This window comes from Lates calcarifer, linkage group LG13, assembly GCF_001640805.2.
Source record: "Lates calcarifer isolate ASB-BC8 linkage group LG13, TLL_Latcal_v3, whole genome shotgun sequence".
Lineage (NCBI taxonomy): Eukaryota > Metazoa > Chordata > Actinopteri > Centropomidae > Lates > Lates calcarifer.
The window spans coordinates 19,041,712-19,062,823 of NC_066845.1; the positions used below are offsets into that span (position 1 = coordinate 19,041,712).

Consider the following 21,112-nt stretch of genomic DNA (forward strand, 5'->3'; position numbering starts at 1 on the left):
TACAACACACCAGCAGTTAAATATATTCTCAGTTCATAAAGCTTTTATTTGTTTGTTTTACTTGAGCTTTGCTGTAGTAAACACACAGTGTTATGTAAGTCATTCCCATGAAGGATCCTCTGGAACAAGTAGCATCATGGGAAGTAATGTGTCTTGCATTTGGCAGTAGCAACAGCAGTTTGTTTGGATTAACAAGACGAAGATGCATCGTGTGAAGCATGACAGTGACAGTCACTGTTTCTTTGAAGGAAAAGAGTGCCACCTACAGAAACTCGCCCCCAAAATGTATGGATTACATTATGTGATGATTTTACTACACAGGATCCAGGGTCAGACCAACATTAGAACTTCATAAAAAAATAAACCCCCTTCATACATTTTAATAAAATCACTGCATTTGCATTGCAAGGCTCTGGATGCAGAGGGACCCTGCAAAAAAACTATGAAAACGTTAGACCTCACTCGAGCAGACTGTGGAAAAGACAACACTAAGCCAGACAGAGAATCTCTTTGATTTGATTTACCTGACCATATATGTTCCAACCCTCATCTATGCTTATGAGCTTTGTTTAACAACAAAAAGAAATCATGAATGCCAGCTGTTGGGACCAGTTCCCTTCATGTTCCTTCACGTCTGGGCTCACTTTAATGCACGAGACACTGAAATAAATGCACTCAGTTCTGTTTATACTGCACTGGGGTCAAACAACATGGTCCACATGGTCATAAATGTTAGCCTGGACATTGATGTTCCACATTGACTCTTGGTTAGATGACATAATTAACATAATTGCTTCCTCTGTTAAAAGGATTCAATTAAAATTTTGTGTCCAAAATTTATATCATATGGACCATTAAGTCCACAAGGATGCAGAAAGTACAAACTGGGCTTTAGATACAATCTGTAGAGCTGTGACCAGCAGAAGGAGCTCAAAGTAAAACAGTTGCTTCTTTGGATTTAAAGAATCTAGTTGAGGGAGTACAGGCATCTGATTAGGATGCCCCCTGGACACCTCCTTCTGAAGGTGCTCTGAACATGCCCAGCTGTTGAGACCAGAGAGCAAACCCATAACATGCTGGAGGGATTATACATCCCATATGGATAGAGGGATGAATGGAAGAAATGTAGTTTAAATCAGCGATGCACTACATTGGCCAATCGAATATCTGCATGCACATAATCCTGGTAGATTATTTTATGTTATTGGTGCCGTGATAACTTCCCAAAATTGTAAAATCTTGTCTCATGGTATTATAAACTTCTGTGCAGTGTTTTGAGGTTTGATCAAATGTTTCTTGATAATATGTCGTCCTTTCCCCAGGACTCAGTCTGTTATTTCAACAGACTGCTGTTTTGGACTGTATATCTGCTTGCCAAATTAAAGAATATCCACCTGCTCTGTTACATGCTGTTACCTAGAGTTTCTTGCTCAAGGGCACATCAGCATTCCACATGGCTGTACTGCAGTGATCCCAGGTCAGACCATGTTTCATCATAAGCCCTGCAGAGCACAGCTACAGTCACTCTCTCACAGTCCTAACAGCGTATGCAAATCCTAAGAAGTAAACATACATGAGAAGATAAAGTCAAACCAATATACACACACACACACACACACACACGTAAACTCTCACATAAACGACACACACATTCTTACGCTTTGATGCAAATTTTTTTAGCTCCTTACCTCTACTTCTCTCTCCCTGACTCACACACACTCAGTCAACACACACCTGTACTCCTCCCCTAGGCACATCTTGTAGAGAACCATCCTTCTCCTCTCCTGTCAGTGGGAACAAATGAGCCGGGGCATGTTTCTTGGTGTGTGTCTGAGCGTGTGTGCAGGGCAAACTTCCTGTCTGTCTGGCCTTCCTCTCCTTTGCCTCTCCCCAAAACACACGCACACACACACACCTGCTCCGCACTGTTACCCTCTGACAGATCACTGACATGCTGTCTCTAGGCCATCCTGCAATCTGTGTGTGTGTGTGTGCATGTGTGAGTGTGTGTGTGTGTGTGTGTGTGTGTGTGCTTACAGACAACCCCCCCACTGTGTCAGTCTGGCAATTGCCATCTCTCAAGGAGCTAAGTAAGGGAGGGAGTGTGGAGTAAGAATGGAGGGAGGGCGAGGGCCTTGATGTGAGTGTGTTTGTTGTCAGAGGGTTTATTAATAAAGATGACCTCAGCCGGAGCTGCTCAGACGGTGTGTGTGTGTGTGTTTTTCTTTCATTCTTTCTTCTCTCATTCTTTTTTCTCTCTTTGTGATTCCTTGAATTAGTCAAATAATTATTATTTGAGATGAAGAATTCCATTTTCATTCTTATCTCCTTCTCCTTTGTCACTTTGAGGCAACAGTCCGAGGTTGTTACACTGGTTTGCATGGACTCCTAATGCGTCTTTGCGTGCATGCAAGTCATCTGTGCGTGTGTGTATGTGGGTGTAATAGGGATAATCCTTCTTGATATAACTCCTTTGTGTCTCAGCGTCAGTGGATGTGATTATGTGCTTCATTATGTCAGACAAAACAGGTTGAGCCCATTGCTTGCATGTGTGCAGACGTCAGTCAACCTGCTGTGCGTGTTTTGAAGAACAGATGTCCTCGCAAGAATAGAAAGCTGAGTAATTTCCTTTAAAGTGCAGGGCATTTCTGCCTGTCATCATCGTGACTGTCCATCTTCGTCACAAGTATGACTTGGTTTAGAAAATTCATATTGTCTCCCCTCTAGTGGTATCTATCCATGGATGTAGTTTTTTATGTATTTTTCCAGCTTGTAAGTAATCAGAATCATACATTCCTGCCTAGGATTTCTTTGTGATGGCCCCAGAATAAAAAAAAAAATGTATTTATGAAAATGGAAAAGTGACATCTCTCAGAAAACCCAGCCATCCACTACCTTCTACAGAAGAAATAGTCCCTGTGAAAATTATTGACAGTGCATTCTGTGAATCATTAAGTTGCATTTGTTTAATTCTGTTCATGTCAACTCCATTTGTGCTCAAGGAAATGCTACAGTGAGGTGACCATATTGGGACAGTAGGGCATGACTGAGATTTAACTGATTGCTAAAATTGTGTGCATTTCTATACTCAGTCAATGGTTTCAAGTATCATTTTGCATCACCTTGTGAGCCGCTGCTATCTGGCGTGATTGCTGTAACAAGCCTGCAATAACTTTTTAACTGAAACTGTTGCAACCAGTATAACACGTTCTGTCCAACAACTAAGTCTTTAAAAAAAAATTGATACATAGTGATACCAAAACACCAAGGACAACAACTGAGCATTCCCATCAGCCGCTTGCAGGTGGCTGAGGTAGGCTGGATTTGTATTGTTGCATGATTTTTTGTTGTTGTTGTTGCTGCATTGCACCCCATCTCTCAGTCCCCACCTGTAGTAACTTTTTTGCTAAAGATTTAACAATCTCAGCAACAACCTAATAGTTTCCACCGATATTTCATGTAGTGTCACATACTGTTTTTCCTGCGTTGTGGTGCGGCAGGATGGTTTGGGCAGGATTCAAACTGCTTATCCTAAATTAACTGAATACTCAAGTTCAAATGTAATTTTTAACCAACAGCAAATCAAGGCAAAATAAAACCAAAATTATCTGCATGAGCAGATATATTCACAGAGAAGCAAGAAAATATGTTGGTAATATGGGTGAACTGACCCTAATGTAACATTAGTAAAATTAGGAAAGGTTGACAAAGTGTATGGAGTCAGGTTATGCTGAGGTAGATGTCAGTAATGGGAGGTGATCTCATTTGTTTAGCTGTCAAATTCCCCTCTGTATCTGTCCCAGAGGCCTAGAACTGGAGCTGGAGTGGGACAGCCAGCCAAGCAATGGGCCCCCCGGGGTCTGTCAGTTGCCATGGAGGGGGGATGGCGGCCAGTATTTTGCCCTCTGTCTACCCCACCATAATGAACACAGAGGCCATCAGGGACGGGGTCCTCCTGCAGCCAGGGAGAGCCACATAATGAGATAATGCACCAAGCTCATGCTGTTACTGTCACCCACGCACATACACACGCATGCAGGAGGCAGATGCAAGTATGCACATGTGCACAAATTAAGCTACACACACAACACCACAACACCCAGTGGGGAATATGGATTTCGGGCACGTATGAACACACACACTGACTCGCACACACTCACAGGAGTAGACGCATGAATTGATCCACACTCACATATATTACTCTTTAACCTTCCTCTCTGTCAATAATCTTTCACTCATGTAGAGTTCCCTGGCTATTTGCTATTTCAGCTGCAGCTCCGACCCTCAGCCAGTTACATTTTGTCAGACAGACGGCAGCAGCAGTGAGAGGAAAGCTAATGAAACAGGATATCCCTGCCTCTGGTTATTGAACAGGAAGAGAAGAAGAAGAAAAATCACACTTGCTACGACCTTGAAATGAGTCTATAAAACCACAGAGTATGCAGAGAAGGGCTGTATATTTACCTGGTTTACTTATTCACCAGCGGGCACCATTATTCTTCAGTGCCAACACAAGACCTGAAATGCTACGTACTCCCCCATAATGGTTCAGGGTCTCCGTCAGGGAGCCACTGAGACATACTAGATAGTCTTTGGAGAGTTCAGTGGCATGTAAAGTCAGGACCAAGGCCGCGAAGTACAGAAAAAAAAAAACCCACAAGATTTTCAAGAATACTTTTAATGGATGCCTCTTTTTTTATTGCATTTGTGGACATAAAGATGTTTTTCTCTAACAAACCCAAAGGTCAAGAAACCTGTATAAATGAGTGTCAAGCCTGAGCCAAAGAAGAAGCAAAGTATGTGTATTAGTATCAATGATGACAGAGATATGGCCTCAAGGGAAAATGGGGGACAAAAGCGAGATGGGCCAGTGTCTGTTTTACAATTCCATCAAAATTGGTTTAATTGTTCTCCAATTACACCAAACTTTTTCAACAATCTTGCTTACATCAGGGGTGTGTATGAAGTTGTTTAATTTCAAGCCTTAGCTTTAACTAATTACCAAGTAAATCTACATGTTACCTTAGCAGCTGAAATTCCTATTTTAGTATCTCAGACTGACAGACTAGATATTTGAGGACAGTCTTAACACAAACACAACCTTGCCATATTCGGACTCCACATCAGAGTCGGGTGATGTTTCATGTTACACAATTTTTAAATCATTTTTTAATACTAATATTTATCAGCCATACAACCATAAAGCATGTGTGGTGAGAAAAGCAGAGATAAGAGTGTAAGTGGTCCAAGTGAAAAGCCTTCTCTGCATGGAACGTTGCAGGTTTTATTGGAGGGCGCCTCACCAGGAGGGATTTGTTAGGCTTTACCCCTGTATGAGACAAATATTGGGATAAATCTCCTCACCGCCCTGGGCCTTGTTGTGAAAAGGCCAGGGCCCAAGCCGGTGCTTTACCATCACATCCTCCCACTTATGTAAACAGATGTCTCTTACAACACACACACACACATGCATGCATGCACACAGAGACCTCCCAACCCATGGGCTCACCCCACTCATTTTACAGGGCTTTCCTCTTCTCATGCACGTACACCTCAACACTGAAAATCCAGTTCAGGTGAATGGACTCGCTGCCCTCATTGCTTGATTTCCTCCATTTTGATTGTTCTGAAAACAGATAAAACCTTGTGGATTATTTGACTGTGATAAAAAGCACTACAAGTGCTTTTTGTTGTGGATATACTGTACTGACAAATGTGAGCGTTCTTCTTTCTCCGTGTATTTCTTCCTCAGTTTAGCTCTCACACCAGGTGCTGCTGAGTATTTGGTCTCCACTGTGGCTCCTGCGTGTTCTGGCATAGCGAGAATGATAATCACAGCTCCTCAGCTCACACCAATATCAGTTGCCAAAAGCACCGACGCAGGCTCTGCGCTTCACACAGGAAATGAGTGGCTGATAGTGGAAAGGTCCCACCTCGCTGGAAAAAAATCTAAATCACAATCACTTTATCTGTCGACACCAACAAATGCAGAAAGGGTTTTTTTTTTTTCTCATCCCGGCGCTGAGACAATAGGACTACAAACTGCTCATTCACACTGCCAGAAACTTGGTCGACTTGTTCTGACCGACTGCAATGCCAGAGGCTTTGATAGCATCTGTGCTGTGGGCTGCAGTTACAAAGTTCAGAGTTGGTGAAGCGGGTATTTTCCTCTGGCACCGGTAATGTTAGAGCATTCATGAAGCATAAAAAGAAGTTTGCTATCCATCTTACCAGTGGGCGCAACCATTCTCAGTTTTGACTGGCAGACACTATAGAGAAATGAGGACTTACAAGATTAGCAATCTGGGAGAAATGCATATTTTTTATCATAATAAAGTGCCAATAAAGTGCGTAGATGTGTAAAGTTCATTAATGATTATTATTATTATTATTATTAATGATTATTATGTTGCTTTAGAAATTAGTTACGAATAAAATTTGGATTTCTACATTGTGAAAAATCCAATTAGTCAAAGGGATTTTTCACAATTTGGCAACCAGTCATTTTTTGTTAATGGTTTATAATGCGATGGCTTATAATAAAGGTTTAATAAGTCATCAATTAACATTAAAGAGGCCATTAGTTACAACTTTAAAAAGTGGTTCCATATGCTCAAATCCAACATATTGCAGCATGACATCAGCCTTCACTGTGAAAATGCCAATACTGATCTTCAAAGCCAGATATCTCTCAAAGCCTGTAACATGAACAGTAGCACAGACCAGACACAATATTTCACATACAGGGCAATGCATGAAGAAGACAAATGCTACTCCATCAGCTGTATATCAGTCAATTCTACGGTACACTGAATAATCGATCCTTCAGTTGAGTATGGATGGACGACTCTCATGAGGGATCTCAGTGGGAATTGACTCTGTCATGCCTCTGTGTTGATAATGGGCCCAGCAAATGGCGGCCACCTCTAATTTTAGCTTGTAAATCACAACCCTCGAGTAATGGGCTGCACTAAGAGGGGTCAGAGTTTACACTTAATTCACTCTGTAGGACGAAGACTGTAAAGGCGAGTTTCGCAGCTCAATCTTTTTGGTTTTTTTAAAGGGGTGCGAGTGGTTGTTGTGTTGGTGGTGTGGGTAGTGCGATAAGGGGGTTGGCAGTTGGCGTTCATTGTTCAGATCTAGCTCTGACCTTGGCCAGATGTCCAGCAAGATGGAGTGTGTGTGTGTGTGTGTATGTGTGTGTGTCGTCGGCCAGGTTTTCAGCGAGTGCTCGCCTCTAATAGGGACTGGCAGGCATTTTGTTGGGCTTTATTGCCACATGCCTCTTCCAATCCTGCTGCTGATTAGAGCTGCCATTACTGGCACGCACACATGCGCTCACTCTTACAAGGCAGACCCACACACTTTGGCACAAGCTCAAAGCTCAGGCCTTTGCATGTGATTAGCATCCTATTGCATTGTCTTGTGCAGCGATCAAACGGAGCATGGAGTTGTGCTCTTGTCGAGGCCGATTGGAGGAAGTGACGGGTACATCGTCGCTCTACTTTTATTCTGCTCATCAGGGTGCTGTCAGCGTAGACAATGTCAAATTTGGTGCAAAGCAATTAAAGGCCTGGGCTGTCACAATTGGGCCTGATAGGAAAGACTCATATACACACATCAACACACATTCAGGCACTGGTACACACTCTGCTCACACTCATGGGTACATCCACCTACATGCACTCACACATATACATTTACAATAAGCATGCAGGCGATTAGCTCAGAAAGTGCAGGTTTAAACTGTTAGTCATTGCTGATTCACAAGCGGCTGGCTGGCTTCCACATAGCCACTCACTGTGCTGCCTGTCAAACACACAGGCAGCCAGCAGCTGGAGGTTTGTGTGTGTTTGTGTGTGTGTGCAGGTGTTCTTGAGATCCCGCTTTTTAACCAGAGCCCCTTATTCCTCCTCCACTCTGCCCCTCCTCCTCCTTTTTGGCCTTGCGTGTGTCTGCTTGCGTGTATGCTTGGGGAGTATACGTGTACACACTGGTCTGTGTGTAGACGTTCATCCATATTTATGTGTGTATGTGAGTGTGTTTGTGTGTGTTGTGCGGAGCCTTGCAGGGTTTTGGCTGCTGTGTTCTCCTGGATGAGGCCAATGGAAAGCTGAGGTTTGGATGACTTACTTATTTAGGAAAAATCTACCAGAGATGGCCAGTATGCTGTTGTGCTGTCACATAGTCGTGTGTGCGTGTGTGTATATTTAAGTTCATCCATCCCCGTAGGTATCACAGCCAGTGGCCTCAGTAGCAGCAGTATATCTCATTTTGGAGAGACGTTTTTCCTAACAGCCTTTAAAGTTATTCTGCTGCTGTTAAAGCTTCAGCAGACATGCCGCTGGGTCAGTCCCAGGTGGAGACACTCACTGAAGGGTTAAACGCTCTACCAGAAGCATTTAGTGCACACACATGCACTCATATGGTGAGTTAGCCACAGCCATGAGGTTCCTGATTAAGTCTAAATTCACTTTCCAGCGCATTTAATTAAACTAACTCAATTGTAGAGACCCTGCCATCAAATAGAGTCAGATTTTTACGTAACTTGCTTTTTATTTTCTCGCAACAGTCTTGCAGGATGTATCCAGTCCTTGGGAGTTCTCTCGTTTTAGAAAAACAAGTCAATAGCAGGTTTCATATCGTTACTGCCCAGTGAAAACCATGAAGGATTAAATTATCCTTTATGGGCTGAGAACATTTTTCTACTTCTTAGGATAAATAGACCATTTTAAAACATATTGGATTGTTTGAAAACTGCATTGTCACACAATTAAAGCCAGGCTGTTTTACTCTACTACTACAGGACATTAAAGGGCACACAATTTGAGGGTGGTTTGTGTGTGTGTCTGTGTGTGTGTGTGTTCAGTCAATATAGCCTGATGAACATCACAGTCAATACAGTGCAGCACTGTGTGCACAGAGTGTAGCTGAGTTTCCAGTGTCTAGTTTATTGACAGCAGTGAATGAACTATGATGGTGTCAGAGGTTTTGGTGTTGCCTTTGTATGCTCCCTGTGTGTAACACTAGCCAGCCCATATGTTACTGACAGTATCCACTTGGCCCGAGGTGCTTTCATCGTGATTAGTGAGCCATTGATGCCGACATGAATCTTGGCCTCTTGACACACACATAAACATACACACACACACGTACACACACACCGGCTGGGATTTGGCAGTTAGTTATGTGATCTGCTTTGTGAACCATGGGATCCAATGAATCTGAGCCTCGAGCATTCAGGTGTTTTTATGCGTAGATGTGCGAGGTTTGCTATTTCCTGTGTGTAACAACTCCAACAACAACAGCACAATTAAACAGCAATTAAAACAGCATTATTTCAAAAACAAAAACAAGTAAATTCAGACATATTTTTTACATCAAGCTCAGCTTTGGTACACTTAAGCTGTCTTGACAGCACTGACCTCTGAGAAAACAGAGAGCTGGAGAGTCTAAAACGGAGGGCTCTATCGCGGGCTGTTAGCTGTGTTGCTTCAGCCACTTTTAAGTCAACCTTCTATGTCAGCATAAATTCAGCTTCACAAATGAGAAGTTGATCTTCAGACATTTGTAAGACGGGGGTCATTGGTAGAAATACATTTTAAGAATAAACTTTGTGAACTTATTCTTAGCCAAGTTAGCCAACAAGCTTGCTTACAATGTTAGCTAGCTCAGAGAGCTTTTTTCCACACTTTGGCATCTCCATGAATGAAAGTACAATCTTGAGAACAACATCTTAAACTTAACTGAGTTTGTTATACCATATTAATAAGACAGTAGCTAAAGCTAACCATAATGAAGATAAGAAGTAACAGCAGATAAACTTGTTCTGTTAAAAGCTAACTTGCCTAGCTTAGCAGAGTAGCAGTAACTACAGCCTTTCACTCCAGTGAACTTCATGTGATTTGATGTGTTGCTGTGTATTTGCATGTTTGTGTACATACACAAGTGTGTGTAGAAGTTATTTAAATTGTAGCATGTGTGAATTAGTGTGCATGTATCTGCATCAGTGTACATCTGAGTAGTACAGGTTGTGTGTGTGCGTGTGTGTGTGTGTGTATGTGTGCTGATGAGAGAGAGAGAGAAAGAGACATTAAAATGATTAAAGCAGCCCTGCCAGTCTCACATGGACAGACATGTGGACACACAATCCTCCACCCTTGTCACTCATTACTTCTCTCTTCTTCTCTTTTTCTCCTTTAGCCCAATGTGACCTTCGTCTGAGTCGCGTGTCTCTACTCAACATTCACAAAGAAGACAGAGGCGGAAAAAAACTGAAAGGGAGATTAAGAAGAAAGCACACAGACGCGCGAGGGAGGAGAAGAAAAACAAGTAAGAAAGTAAAAACAGAACAAAGGGTGGAGAAGAAAAATAGAACACCATCTTCTCTGCCTCCTCTGAAACCTTCCTCAGCAAACAGCACGACTGACAGAGTAAATCAGAGAGAACAGGGGAAAGAAAGGAAGAGGTATGGGGAGGCATGTAAAATGAGCAAAGAATCAAAAGAAATGAAGAAGTGAATATGAGGAGGAAAAGGAAAACCTAGCAGGAGGGGAAGGTGGCGGTTGTCAAAACAAGATGTGAAAATTATAGACATCTTCAGGTACACCCAGCAAGAAATTATTCTGGTGCAAGACAAAGAGAGATGCATGAACCAGGAGCTGAGATAAAGCAAATACAAGGAAGGGGAAAAGAAAAAAAAGGCTGAATTTGGGAAGGATATTGGATTTCAGATACCACAGCATTTTGTTAAGAAAGATGCTCAGGGTTATGGATATGAGAGTTGTGCATGTATGTTTATGTGGCTTGTTCACACCTTTTCCTGATTGCGATTGAGTGTGAAAAGAGAAATTACAGGCACAGAATTTCAAGTTAAGGTTTATTTTGTGATTTGTGGCCATCATTTCCACTTTACTACAGTTTGGATTTACTCACTAAAATCTCTCTAAACATTGTCCAACTGTCCAGCTGCCTAAATTTAGGTCAGAGAAACTGATAAAATGTTGACCCACTCATCTCTGTTGCCCTCAGTCATTCCTCACAACAGCTAGATGAGAAGATCAACACCACCATCGTGGCTGTCACGTCAACATGAAGCTGGAGTCAGCAGGCAGTTAGCATAGCATAGCCTAGCATAATGACAGAAAATAGGTAATACTGATATTGAGTAGGTCACAAAATCCTCCTGGACTCCTCTGTGTTTGTTGGACAACCCCACGGTTAAATACAGATATAAGATATAAGCGATATAAGAGTGGTATCAATATTCTCATCATCTCCAAAAAATAGTAGTAAAGTATATCCAACTACATTGGAGCCCTTATCATTTTAGTTTGTGTTGTTGTATATTCCCAAACAAATTTGTAATTAATGAAATTACCACAAAATAACTAATACACAGTGAGGGTAGCTGCTCGCTTTTGCTGTGTAGTGCTTTTTAGTAAATGTGTAAATGCACCCAGTTATCATTAGGTATCATGTATTTATCACAAAAACATTGCTCCCTTTACTTCTACAAAAACCTATGCCCTTGTTTTGGACATCACTATGTCTGATATGTATGTGTGAGATTGTGTAAGTTAATATGTGGCCATCTGTTGCTTGACTTGTGTTAAGAGCTCTCTCATTTAGAATCAGTTCTCTGTTTGATTGGGCGACTGGGAGCTCCGGCAGACTTTACTAAACTGCCTCTGATAAAAAAAAAAAACCTCATTTGTATCCCAGCTTTCACCTACAGAATTCAGAGACATATTGGCAGAGGACGGATGCACTTAAAACATACACACACACACTCACAAGTACTATGATGACAACGACCACACCACACACACGCATAAATACTAAAGTGAGAAAAAACTGCCTCTGGCAACACTGCCCTATTCCTCAATCCATATTTTTCTGTAAGTGTGTGTGTTTCTCTCTCGTCACAATGCATTTATCCCTCGTTCTCTCTCTCTCATTTTCTATCTCTGTCTTTCACAGTGTGTGTTTATCTCTGTGAGGATATTGGTTGCCGATCATAAATAGCTTTTCTCTGACAGAGTGCCATCACAGACACCAAGAGCTCAAGGGGGGAATAGAGGGAGGAGCAGGGGAGGGGGGGGAGAAATGGGAAGAACGGAAGATATGACAGTGAAAGGAGAGAGATAGGGAGAGCAATGGAAGGAGGAAGAGGAACAGGAAAAAGCAGCAAAGATGGAGGTGGAGGTTATGTATGTCAAGGAAGCATGACAGGTGTCAGGTATGCAGAGATAAACGTACTGCACTTATATGCACACCCCCATACGCACCCAATCACAGGGCAAGAAGAGAGATATATGATACACAACATAAGCTACAACTGTAAATTCTCAAATGGTGGTGGGAGCCTTTATTTATCTCAACTGTTGAGAGAAATATCATATTTTAGATATCGTCTGCCTCTTTTCTCATCTGCTCCTGTTTTAATTTGCTGGTGCAGCAGTGTGCCGTTAATGCAAACATAAAAGATGTTTTATTTTTACCTGTTGCACATATACAGCACAAGTTCCATCAGAACAACAGCGTGTGATGTCTTTGTAATTCAACCCTTGCTGCAGATTTTTTACATTAAGTCTTTCAGTGACTAAAACGGTATAATGTTTAAAGGTTGCTTTATGGCACTGTGGTTAAAGGAGTAGTTTGACATTTTGGGAATTACACTTTTTCACTTACTTGACAGAAGTTATATTTGAAGTTCTCTACCATGTCCATGTATGTACATGTTAATATGAAGCCAGACTAAGCAGGCAAGTAGCTTAATTAAAGCAGAGGGAAGGGGGAAGTCATGGGACCTGGCCTAGAAATAGTGCTCTATATAAAACTACAACTTGTCTTTGCATTTCTCTTTGTGTGCATATGAAACACATATGATACATTGATTAATACAGTTTTTAATATTTAGAGGTGCTGATAAGTTGAACTATTCCTGAACACTAATTCATTTCAACTGTCTTTCACTAGCTCAGAGGCTGCAATGCTTTTAGGTTTTATTTCCCTGTAAGTTTTTAATGTGATGCATCTTCAGGATGTGGTGAGTTAATCTGATGCTACCTCAGTTCTGACTGAAAAATTGCAGTAGCGGCATTTTTACTGATGATACTGCCTCTTATTTGAGAACTTACAGTACGTAAGTGTTGTACACAGTGAACCATTTGCATGACACAGACATATACACTCTTGCCCAAGTACCCTGTCACACACACACACACACACACACACACATACACACCCAGGTTCCCCTCCGTCAGGTTTGATGAGGTGAACGGGTGTGAACCTCCTGTATCTCACATTCCTCCGTCCTCTCTCCCCACGCAGCAGCAGTCCTTGTCTCTCTATCGATCCCAGCTTATCTTCCCGTAAACCTGGACCTCTTTTCTCTCCTCCTCGCCTCGCCACCTCCTACCCTCCTCTCCTTGCTCCTCATTGCTATCGATCAGCCAGTGTGTTCAACAAAATAGAGAGCAGGCGGTGGTTAATGTAGAGCCCGGCCTGAGAAGTGCTGCTTGCATTTCTCGTATCACCTTTCCTTCCTAATGGGCCCAATCAGGTTCTAATAGACCCTAGGTTAGAGCATCGAGACCCGCTACTCTCTTCTCACTCCTCTCACCTTTCACTTCTCCTCTCTTCTCTTCAACAAATATGTATCTGCATTGTAAGTCTGCCAGGTGCATTTTTAGCTGATGACCGTTGATTTCGCTAACTGATCCGATAGCTGCCGTTGGCAGATTTTTTTTTATACATTTATTCATCCAGGAAAGGATTTGCTTCTGCTGAGTATGCACATGCTTCATCGGAAATGTCCTGCTTTGCATTTTTTCCAGTAATGCACATTCATTTCTGGGATCTGCCCAGTAGAACCACAGTCTGCTAATTTTGGCCACTGGGATCTGCCCAGTGCTGGAAGCTCGACTCTTTCATTGTCTCCTGACTTCTCTCAGTCACTGAGCATGTTGAATATAGCTGGGTTAAGTGCCTTGCTCAAGGGCATCTTTATTGTTAGTAGTTGTTGAGCCAGAGAAAGTATCTCTTGGTATTTTCCTCCACAGATTTGGCCTGCCTTTCAGGAATTTGAATGGCTTATGAATGATAAGTAAAAGGATAAAAGTTGCATACAGAGATACGGACTTTCAGTGTTTACAGTGAGACAACATAATTTCTCATTATAACATTAGAGAAACATCTCTCTATGTAAGATGAACATACTATAAGCCTCATGCTAATGTTTCTGATGCTAACATCACCCAGTAATTTTCAACCAGGAGTCTGACAGTTAAAGCAAATAACTATTGAGAGAAGAGATCACTCTTTGTTCTTTTGCAAATGGAAAGTTGAGTTGAGCACAGGTTTTGCTGCTACAGCCTTCTTTGGTGACATGACCAGTAGCTTATGGTAGCTAGTGTTAGCAAACTATTTTACATTGCTGTACAGACAGTGCTGAGTTAGTGTTTTAGCCAAATTCTAAACAATAGCGTAGCTTTTAGCCTTAGCTCATATTTGTCACATTTAACAAAAGATACATAGTGTCACCTTAAAGGATCTTTTTTTTTTTTAGTTTTGTAGATTTTCCTTTGCTAAAACAACATCTGGCAGGATAAAAAACATGAGTGATCAAACAGGTAAGCTGGTTTACCCAGACTATCTTAATGTTTCCCAACCAATGAACTGGGCCCCAAGAAAAATGAGTAGATAGAAAGACAGGAAAGAAGAAAAAACACTTGGGTAGAAGTAAAACTGGCAGTGAATGGTTTGCTAGTAGACACTGGTTTACTGGTTTAAAAAAAAAAAAAAAAAAAAAAAAAATCTAATTTGGATTTGGAGATTAATTCAAAAGTGAGCACCCCCAAAATGTTCACAATAATCCCTTACTGTGCAGGGAAATTGCAGTTATGGGAGGGTCAGGTTGAACCAGGAAGTTGGCCTGTAATTGGTAATAGATGTTTACAACGGTCACTTTGGGTGATAATTTTGTGATTTTGTTTTCTTCTACCTCTAACCAACTTTGCTAACCTATGGTTTGTTTAAAACCTTCCCTATCATCCAACCCATCATGTTCGTAACCCTATCTGACTTCTTTAATGATGATTCAAGTGCTCCTAGATCTCAGCAACTAATATGGAGAGTACAGTGTTACTATTAACAATTAAATCTACAAAATTAAGACTCAAGTTCAATATCTATATGCTGTCACTACCAAACACATATCTGCTCATGTAATGCACCAGAACAAATGTTTGACACACACTGTCCTGAACTCACAAATCCCACAGTAGAGCCTGAGATACACAACATCTGATGAACATGAACAGTTACTGAGAGAAACGTTCTAAATTCAGATAAATCTAAATGCTAATACAGCAGGCAGCTGGGGAGGTGGAGGGAGTTAAATGGGCTGAAAACAGGTAGTGGTGTAGCAGCAAGATTTCGGTGCTGAGTTGATGCATTCAGACTGTTTAAATGTACCATCCAGTGGTAGAGATGGGTTGTGTACATATTAAACATGTGACAATAAAACAGCTTACATCTCCTGCAAGGCTCCTTGGAAAGACATAAATCTAGATAAACATCTAGTGTAAAAACTGTATTTTATGTCCCTGAGTAACAAACTTTACCATGAAAGCCTCAACCCACAAAGTCACTGTGACCCTCAGCATTTACAGTACAGTCGGTTGCGTATTTTCCTTTCAGTCCTGTTTTTTCTCTTTCGGCTTTGTCATTCTATTCATCTCTCTGTCAGTGTAACCTTCCCTCCCACCCCACCTGCCTGCCATTGAGGTGTGTGGGCTGTTTCTATAGGAATCCAGCTAGGTGTAACCTTTCTGCCCTGTGGCACCTCACTGGGATCCAGGGCTCTGGGCTCAGCGTGAACTCCTGAACTTGTCCCGAAAGAATCGCTCAAAGAATGGAGCTGAGGAGAGGGGAGAGGACAGAGAGTGTGGGAGGGAAAGCGAAAGAGCACTACTGGACAATTAGCCCCCCTAGGAGCATAGTAGGCGGTCTCCCCAAGCCAGAATACACTGCGTGCGTTTCAGGGACTGGCAGCCAGAGACAGAAACTAAAGCAAGAGGGAGATAGTGTGTGTGTGGGCATGTGTGTTTTGCATTCACACACCCAGCGGTTGTTGTTCCAAAATGAGGCAGTACATCAGGTGCCCTCAGGCGTCAATATGACCATTTCTATTATTCAGAGCTGATTACGGTGCTAAATCATACAGTGGTGAATGCTTTTTAATGAGCTCTGAAATACAACAGAGAAAGTTTGTCAGCTTCTTTGTTTGTCTGAATCTAGCTGGTGGGGGAAAAGAGTGTATTTGATTACTGTACTGGTGTGTGAGGTTGTAACATATATCAGTGGTGAGATTGTATGCATATAATATGTGATAAAGCATCTGTGTGTATCAATGTGTGTTGGTTTGCCAGTCCACTGCCAGTTCACTGCCTTGAGCAAGGCTGATCGACCTGTGACTACATGGTGATCATGGACAAGTGCACACACACTCCTATATGTGCATCGATGACAGGTCAGAGTGCTATCCCAGCATCCCCTGGGCCTGCGCACAGGGAAGGCAAGTCATAGCAGGTCAGAGTGCACGTGGGTTTGACCATTTCTCACTGCACTCATGTGTGCTCATCAGAAACAACATGCACTAGGCTGAAGAGCACAAGGTCGACCGGGGGAAAAAGGGGGGAGGGAGACCTAGATGGAGAGGCTGAGAGAGACGAAAACACAGACAGTGTGTCTGCTCGCACATAAGTAACCTGGTTATTTTTGGCTTTCTGCAGTAATCACATTTCTTAAATATCAAGTCAACAAAAAACCTGGTTTCCTCAATTAGGTTAAAGTATTAAGAGAAATCTGTAGCGAGATTGTGAATCTCTTATCGACCTAAATGTATTCTCATTGTGTTGGTGTTGTAGATAATGCCACAGCAACCAGTGCCATCTATGCAGATGTTCAACCAACCAGTTAGTCCAACGTCCAGTCAAGAAGTGTGTGATCTTTAAATGGTCATTCTGTGATTAATCTTGACAAATACATTGTAATTCTAATATAAAGCTTGATAATTACACTGAACTGACAAGTTAGAAACAGTTACCTTAACAGTTTGACGACTGAATAAAAATGCTGATTTCATTGTTGTTTTATTACTGTTATACAAAGCTTTGATTAACTGTTTTTCCTTGTTGCATTTATCAAGATAATACTGTCTTTAACTAAATGAGTGTAAAACATCTGGAACAAGAGTTCTATTAGTGGTTGCTGACCAGATCTGCTCATTTGACTGGTTTCTGATTTTACCACAGAAACTTGCACTAGTGAAATTAGCTGCTGTAGTGATTGGTTGGAATTACAACCTTGGACATCTAGGGCACAGGGTTGAGAAGCGATGATTAGGTCCATTAACGAAAATGAAATCATCATCACTCAAACGTGAAGTGTTTTCATATATTCAGACTTTCTTCAAATATTGCTTTCATGTTAGCAAACAGTTGCCTATTTGCACACCAGGCAGATGCAACAACATTATCAGTAATTTAGAATGGTGCTTGATGAATGTAAGTCCAAAATTAATTCTTGTTTTAGCTCTGTCTCCACCAATTCCTTAGAGAAATAAATGGTTCTTGAGCCACTAACTGCTCCAGTGTTCATCAGCTAGTTACTAACTTTGCGTTTTTGGTGCTGAGCTGGTAATGGATAGAGTGAACCAAAACAGTTGCAGGCTGTTGGGCCAAAACAATTACCTGAGAGATGCTAAATGCATTTCTCACTAAGAAAATTGTTGGTGCAGCTTAATATCTAAGCTTTACCAACTTATTTAAATTCTTTTGGGCCAAAAAACTGTTCCTTGTATTTGCTTTAAAAATATTCAATTTAGTCAAACCGGGTCTCTGGTATTGTTGAAGCATTCTTTTCTCAGAATAGTTGTGAAATATCTCCATACCACATCAGCTCCCTGAATGTTAGAATATGATCCAGCAGGTGTGCATCCACTGCAACAAACCAAAATCACAGATGGTTTGGCGGTCTGATTAACTGGACTTCAGTCTCTCTGGTTTCATCTCGGCCGCACCCCCTCTTCTATCACTTCCTCAGGTCTGAGCAGGTGTTTGGCCCGCAGTCAGAGTCCAATTCAGATCCATTTCATCTGTAATCAGCTGGAGCCCCTGGCACTGATGGAAGAGATCAGAGCACCGATCAAAGAATTATAAGCCGACCACGCCTGACCAGCCGACCATGACATGGACAAGGCGGGGGGGGTGAGCAAGAGCTACAGTAGGGATGAAAGGAAAGAAGATGGAGATTTGAAGGCCTGCAGAATCTCCCCAGGGACAGACATGAAAGTGCAGGGTGCAGCAGTGAGGGAGGCTAAGATGTTACACTGCGAGCTCTCATAGGAGGTTTCTTTTTTTCTTTCTTTCTTTTTTTTTTTTTGACGTTTCCATCAATTTGAAATAGGTTGTTTAAAATCAAATGCTGTGCTCAGTTCCGCTTCAGTTTGAGGTAATTAGGATGGGAAGTGAATTCCAATCACCATGTGAAAGAAAAGTCAATGACATTAACTTGATGCATTTGAATTGCTTGATGCCCTGCCTCTGGTTAGCAAATCATTAATTGTATGCAAATATAGGAAATCATGTGTTCAGGTGCATGGAAATTAATGGGTGGCATATTGATGAAGAACAGCTTTAAAGGGGGGGTTCAAGATTTTAACATGGTGTCTGACAGTTCAGAGGGACGCTACAGCAAGCACGATCACACAGTCTTTCACATTCATCTCCATTCATACACACACATAAACTCACTGCATGCAGCTGATCAAACTGCTCTTTGATTATCAGTCTTTCATCTGTGCCAGCTCAACACAAACACACTGCACAATCTGTCAGCACATCACCCCACCCACCCACCCATACACACACACACACACACACACACACACACATACAGCCCTTTATTGTGAGGTGGTCAGCATAAAGTGTCAGCACACCCGTCTCTAACACCTGCATTCACAGATATGGTAGTTAATGCTATCACTTAGATGCAGGTTCACTCAGGCTTTATATTACTTTTAACTGCTCATTCAAACGGTGCAGACTCACAAATCATACATACACAATCATACACAAACACACACTCCACCTGCTTCAAGTGTCCACCTGTGTCTTTGTAGCAAGACACTCAGACAGTGAGTGTGCATGTTGTGAGTGGGTGTGTGCTTGTTTCACTGTCCGTGGAGTGTCCATGTCTGCCCCATTACCTTCACACTCTGAATAAATGCAGTGCATCAGCTCTGTTGCCCTCATCTTTCTTGTCAATGCTTAGGAAAGAGCTTCTCAGTGCAGTGTAGAACTGTGCTGCTTTTTTTTTCCAGTCAGTTATACGCATGGCTCTGCAGCCACTGTATGAATATGATGATGAAATGAAAGTGAGAAGAAATAGCAAAAAAATGTTGAAGTCCATGTTGACTTCCCTCACTGCATGTCCCACAAGTCATCAATTTTGCAAGGAGTGCTGTAACATGATCTTTTTTTTCACCCCGATTTCATAGCCGTTTTGCTCTGGACTTAAACCCAGAACCCTGAAATTTCTTCTTTGATGCATCGCCACAACTGGAGCCATTGTATTTTTTTACATTTATATTCCAGGCATTTAACTAAAGCTGTCACACAGAGCGACTTGGGATCGCGTGACCTTGGATTCAAATCATCAGAACTGCTTTTAAGGGACCTCCGTGTTTTTAAAGACTGATCTCTGATCAAAACGTTTCAGCTGTAAAAATTCATCTAAAATGTTGAAATTATTATACGATACATCTTCTCCCAAGGCTCTTTGGTAGGTTCACAGACATTTTGAACCCCTCAGAATACATTTGAATCACAAAAATGAAACTAGGTGAACTTAGGTCACAAATTATCATTTGGCAATGAATCTTGCAAAAAGATGTTTTGAGCATTTTATATTTAATAGGAGACCTTTCTGAAAGTAAAGTTCAAAAAGAAGAAGTGTGATACCAATCAAACTGATCCTCCGTTAGGACCCACAATTTATTTTCTCAGTGACATCCTGTATGAAGGAGATTCATCCCAAATGACAGGTAGAGAATACCATCACACTACCAAGTAATTATAATAATTACAGATAATTGTTCAGTCCTGAAAGTCCTTTTTAAAACAAAAATCAGTTCATGTAGTGAGATCATTTTAACCAGTTTCCAATAGAAATAAGACTTTTTAAAAAAGATTTTCTGAAAGATGATCTTTTTATGTATTCTAATCCCGTATACTGACACTCATTTCCAGGAAAAAAAAAAAAAAAGTTTAAATTTACACCTAGCAGTTCTGTGAGGCTGTAGCATACTGTGGTGCAGTGGTGCTTTAAAATAAATGCTAATGTCTGCATGCTAACGTGCTCACGATGACAAAGCTAACATGCCAAGGTTTAGCAGATAATACATACAGTATGTCTTAGTTTTGCATGTTAGCAGGCTAACATTTGCTAATTAGCACTAAACACAAACCATAAACCAAAGTATTGGATAAATTTAAATTTAAAAACTTAATTTCAATGAACTAAATTTCACTGCAATAGATTCAATAGTTGTTGAGCTATTTCTCCGTCTATTTCAGTGTCCCATGATGCTCTTAAAGTTGTTTCAGAGAGTTTTCTACAATGACAACACCATTATCCTGTCAATAAACACCTTTTTTGACTTTCTCCAATGATCCAGTGTTACAAATCGGCTATCAGCAGCTTTGGAAATCCAAACATGTTCATCCATTAATACACCAGAGCTGCTCCAACTTCTCACTATGGTGATTTCAAAAGGAGGGAAAGACGGTATAAAAGTCCTGGAGCCACTCTCATCCCTCCGTCCATGAGGTGTGAAATCGTTTGATCCAGCTTGTTCTATTTAGGTGAAACAGCCTTTGTGTGTGAAAGTTTGCACTTGTGTGTGTTTGTGTGTGTGAGTTTTTAAATACTGCTGGAGCAATAAAAGGTGGAGGGATAGGGGAGGGTACAGGGTTGCCGGCAGGAAGGAAGGAAGGAAGGAAGAGAGCTAACGGTAGCTGCTGTGTTTGTTTTGCAAAGAGGC

At 41.5% G+C, this 21,112-nt stretch overlaps 1 protein-coding gene across 2 annotated transcripts in view; it reads left to right on the forward strand.

Moving 5' to 3' along the window:
- Nucleotides 1–21,112, forward strand: part of sema4c (sema domain, immunoglobulin domain (Ig), transmembrane domain (TM) and short cytoplasmic domain, (semaphorin) 4C) — an 89,883-nt gene that overhangs the window by 19,312 nt on the left and 49,459 nt on the right. For both annotated transcript variants that reach the window (XM_018669298.2, XM_018669299.2), the window contains exon 2: nucleotides 10,204–10,332. The gene's annotated coding sequence lies outside the window, so the exon portion shown is untranslated. The remainder of the gene's footprint in view (nucleotides 1–10,203; nucleotides 10,333–21,112) is intronic.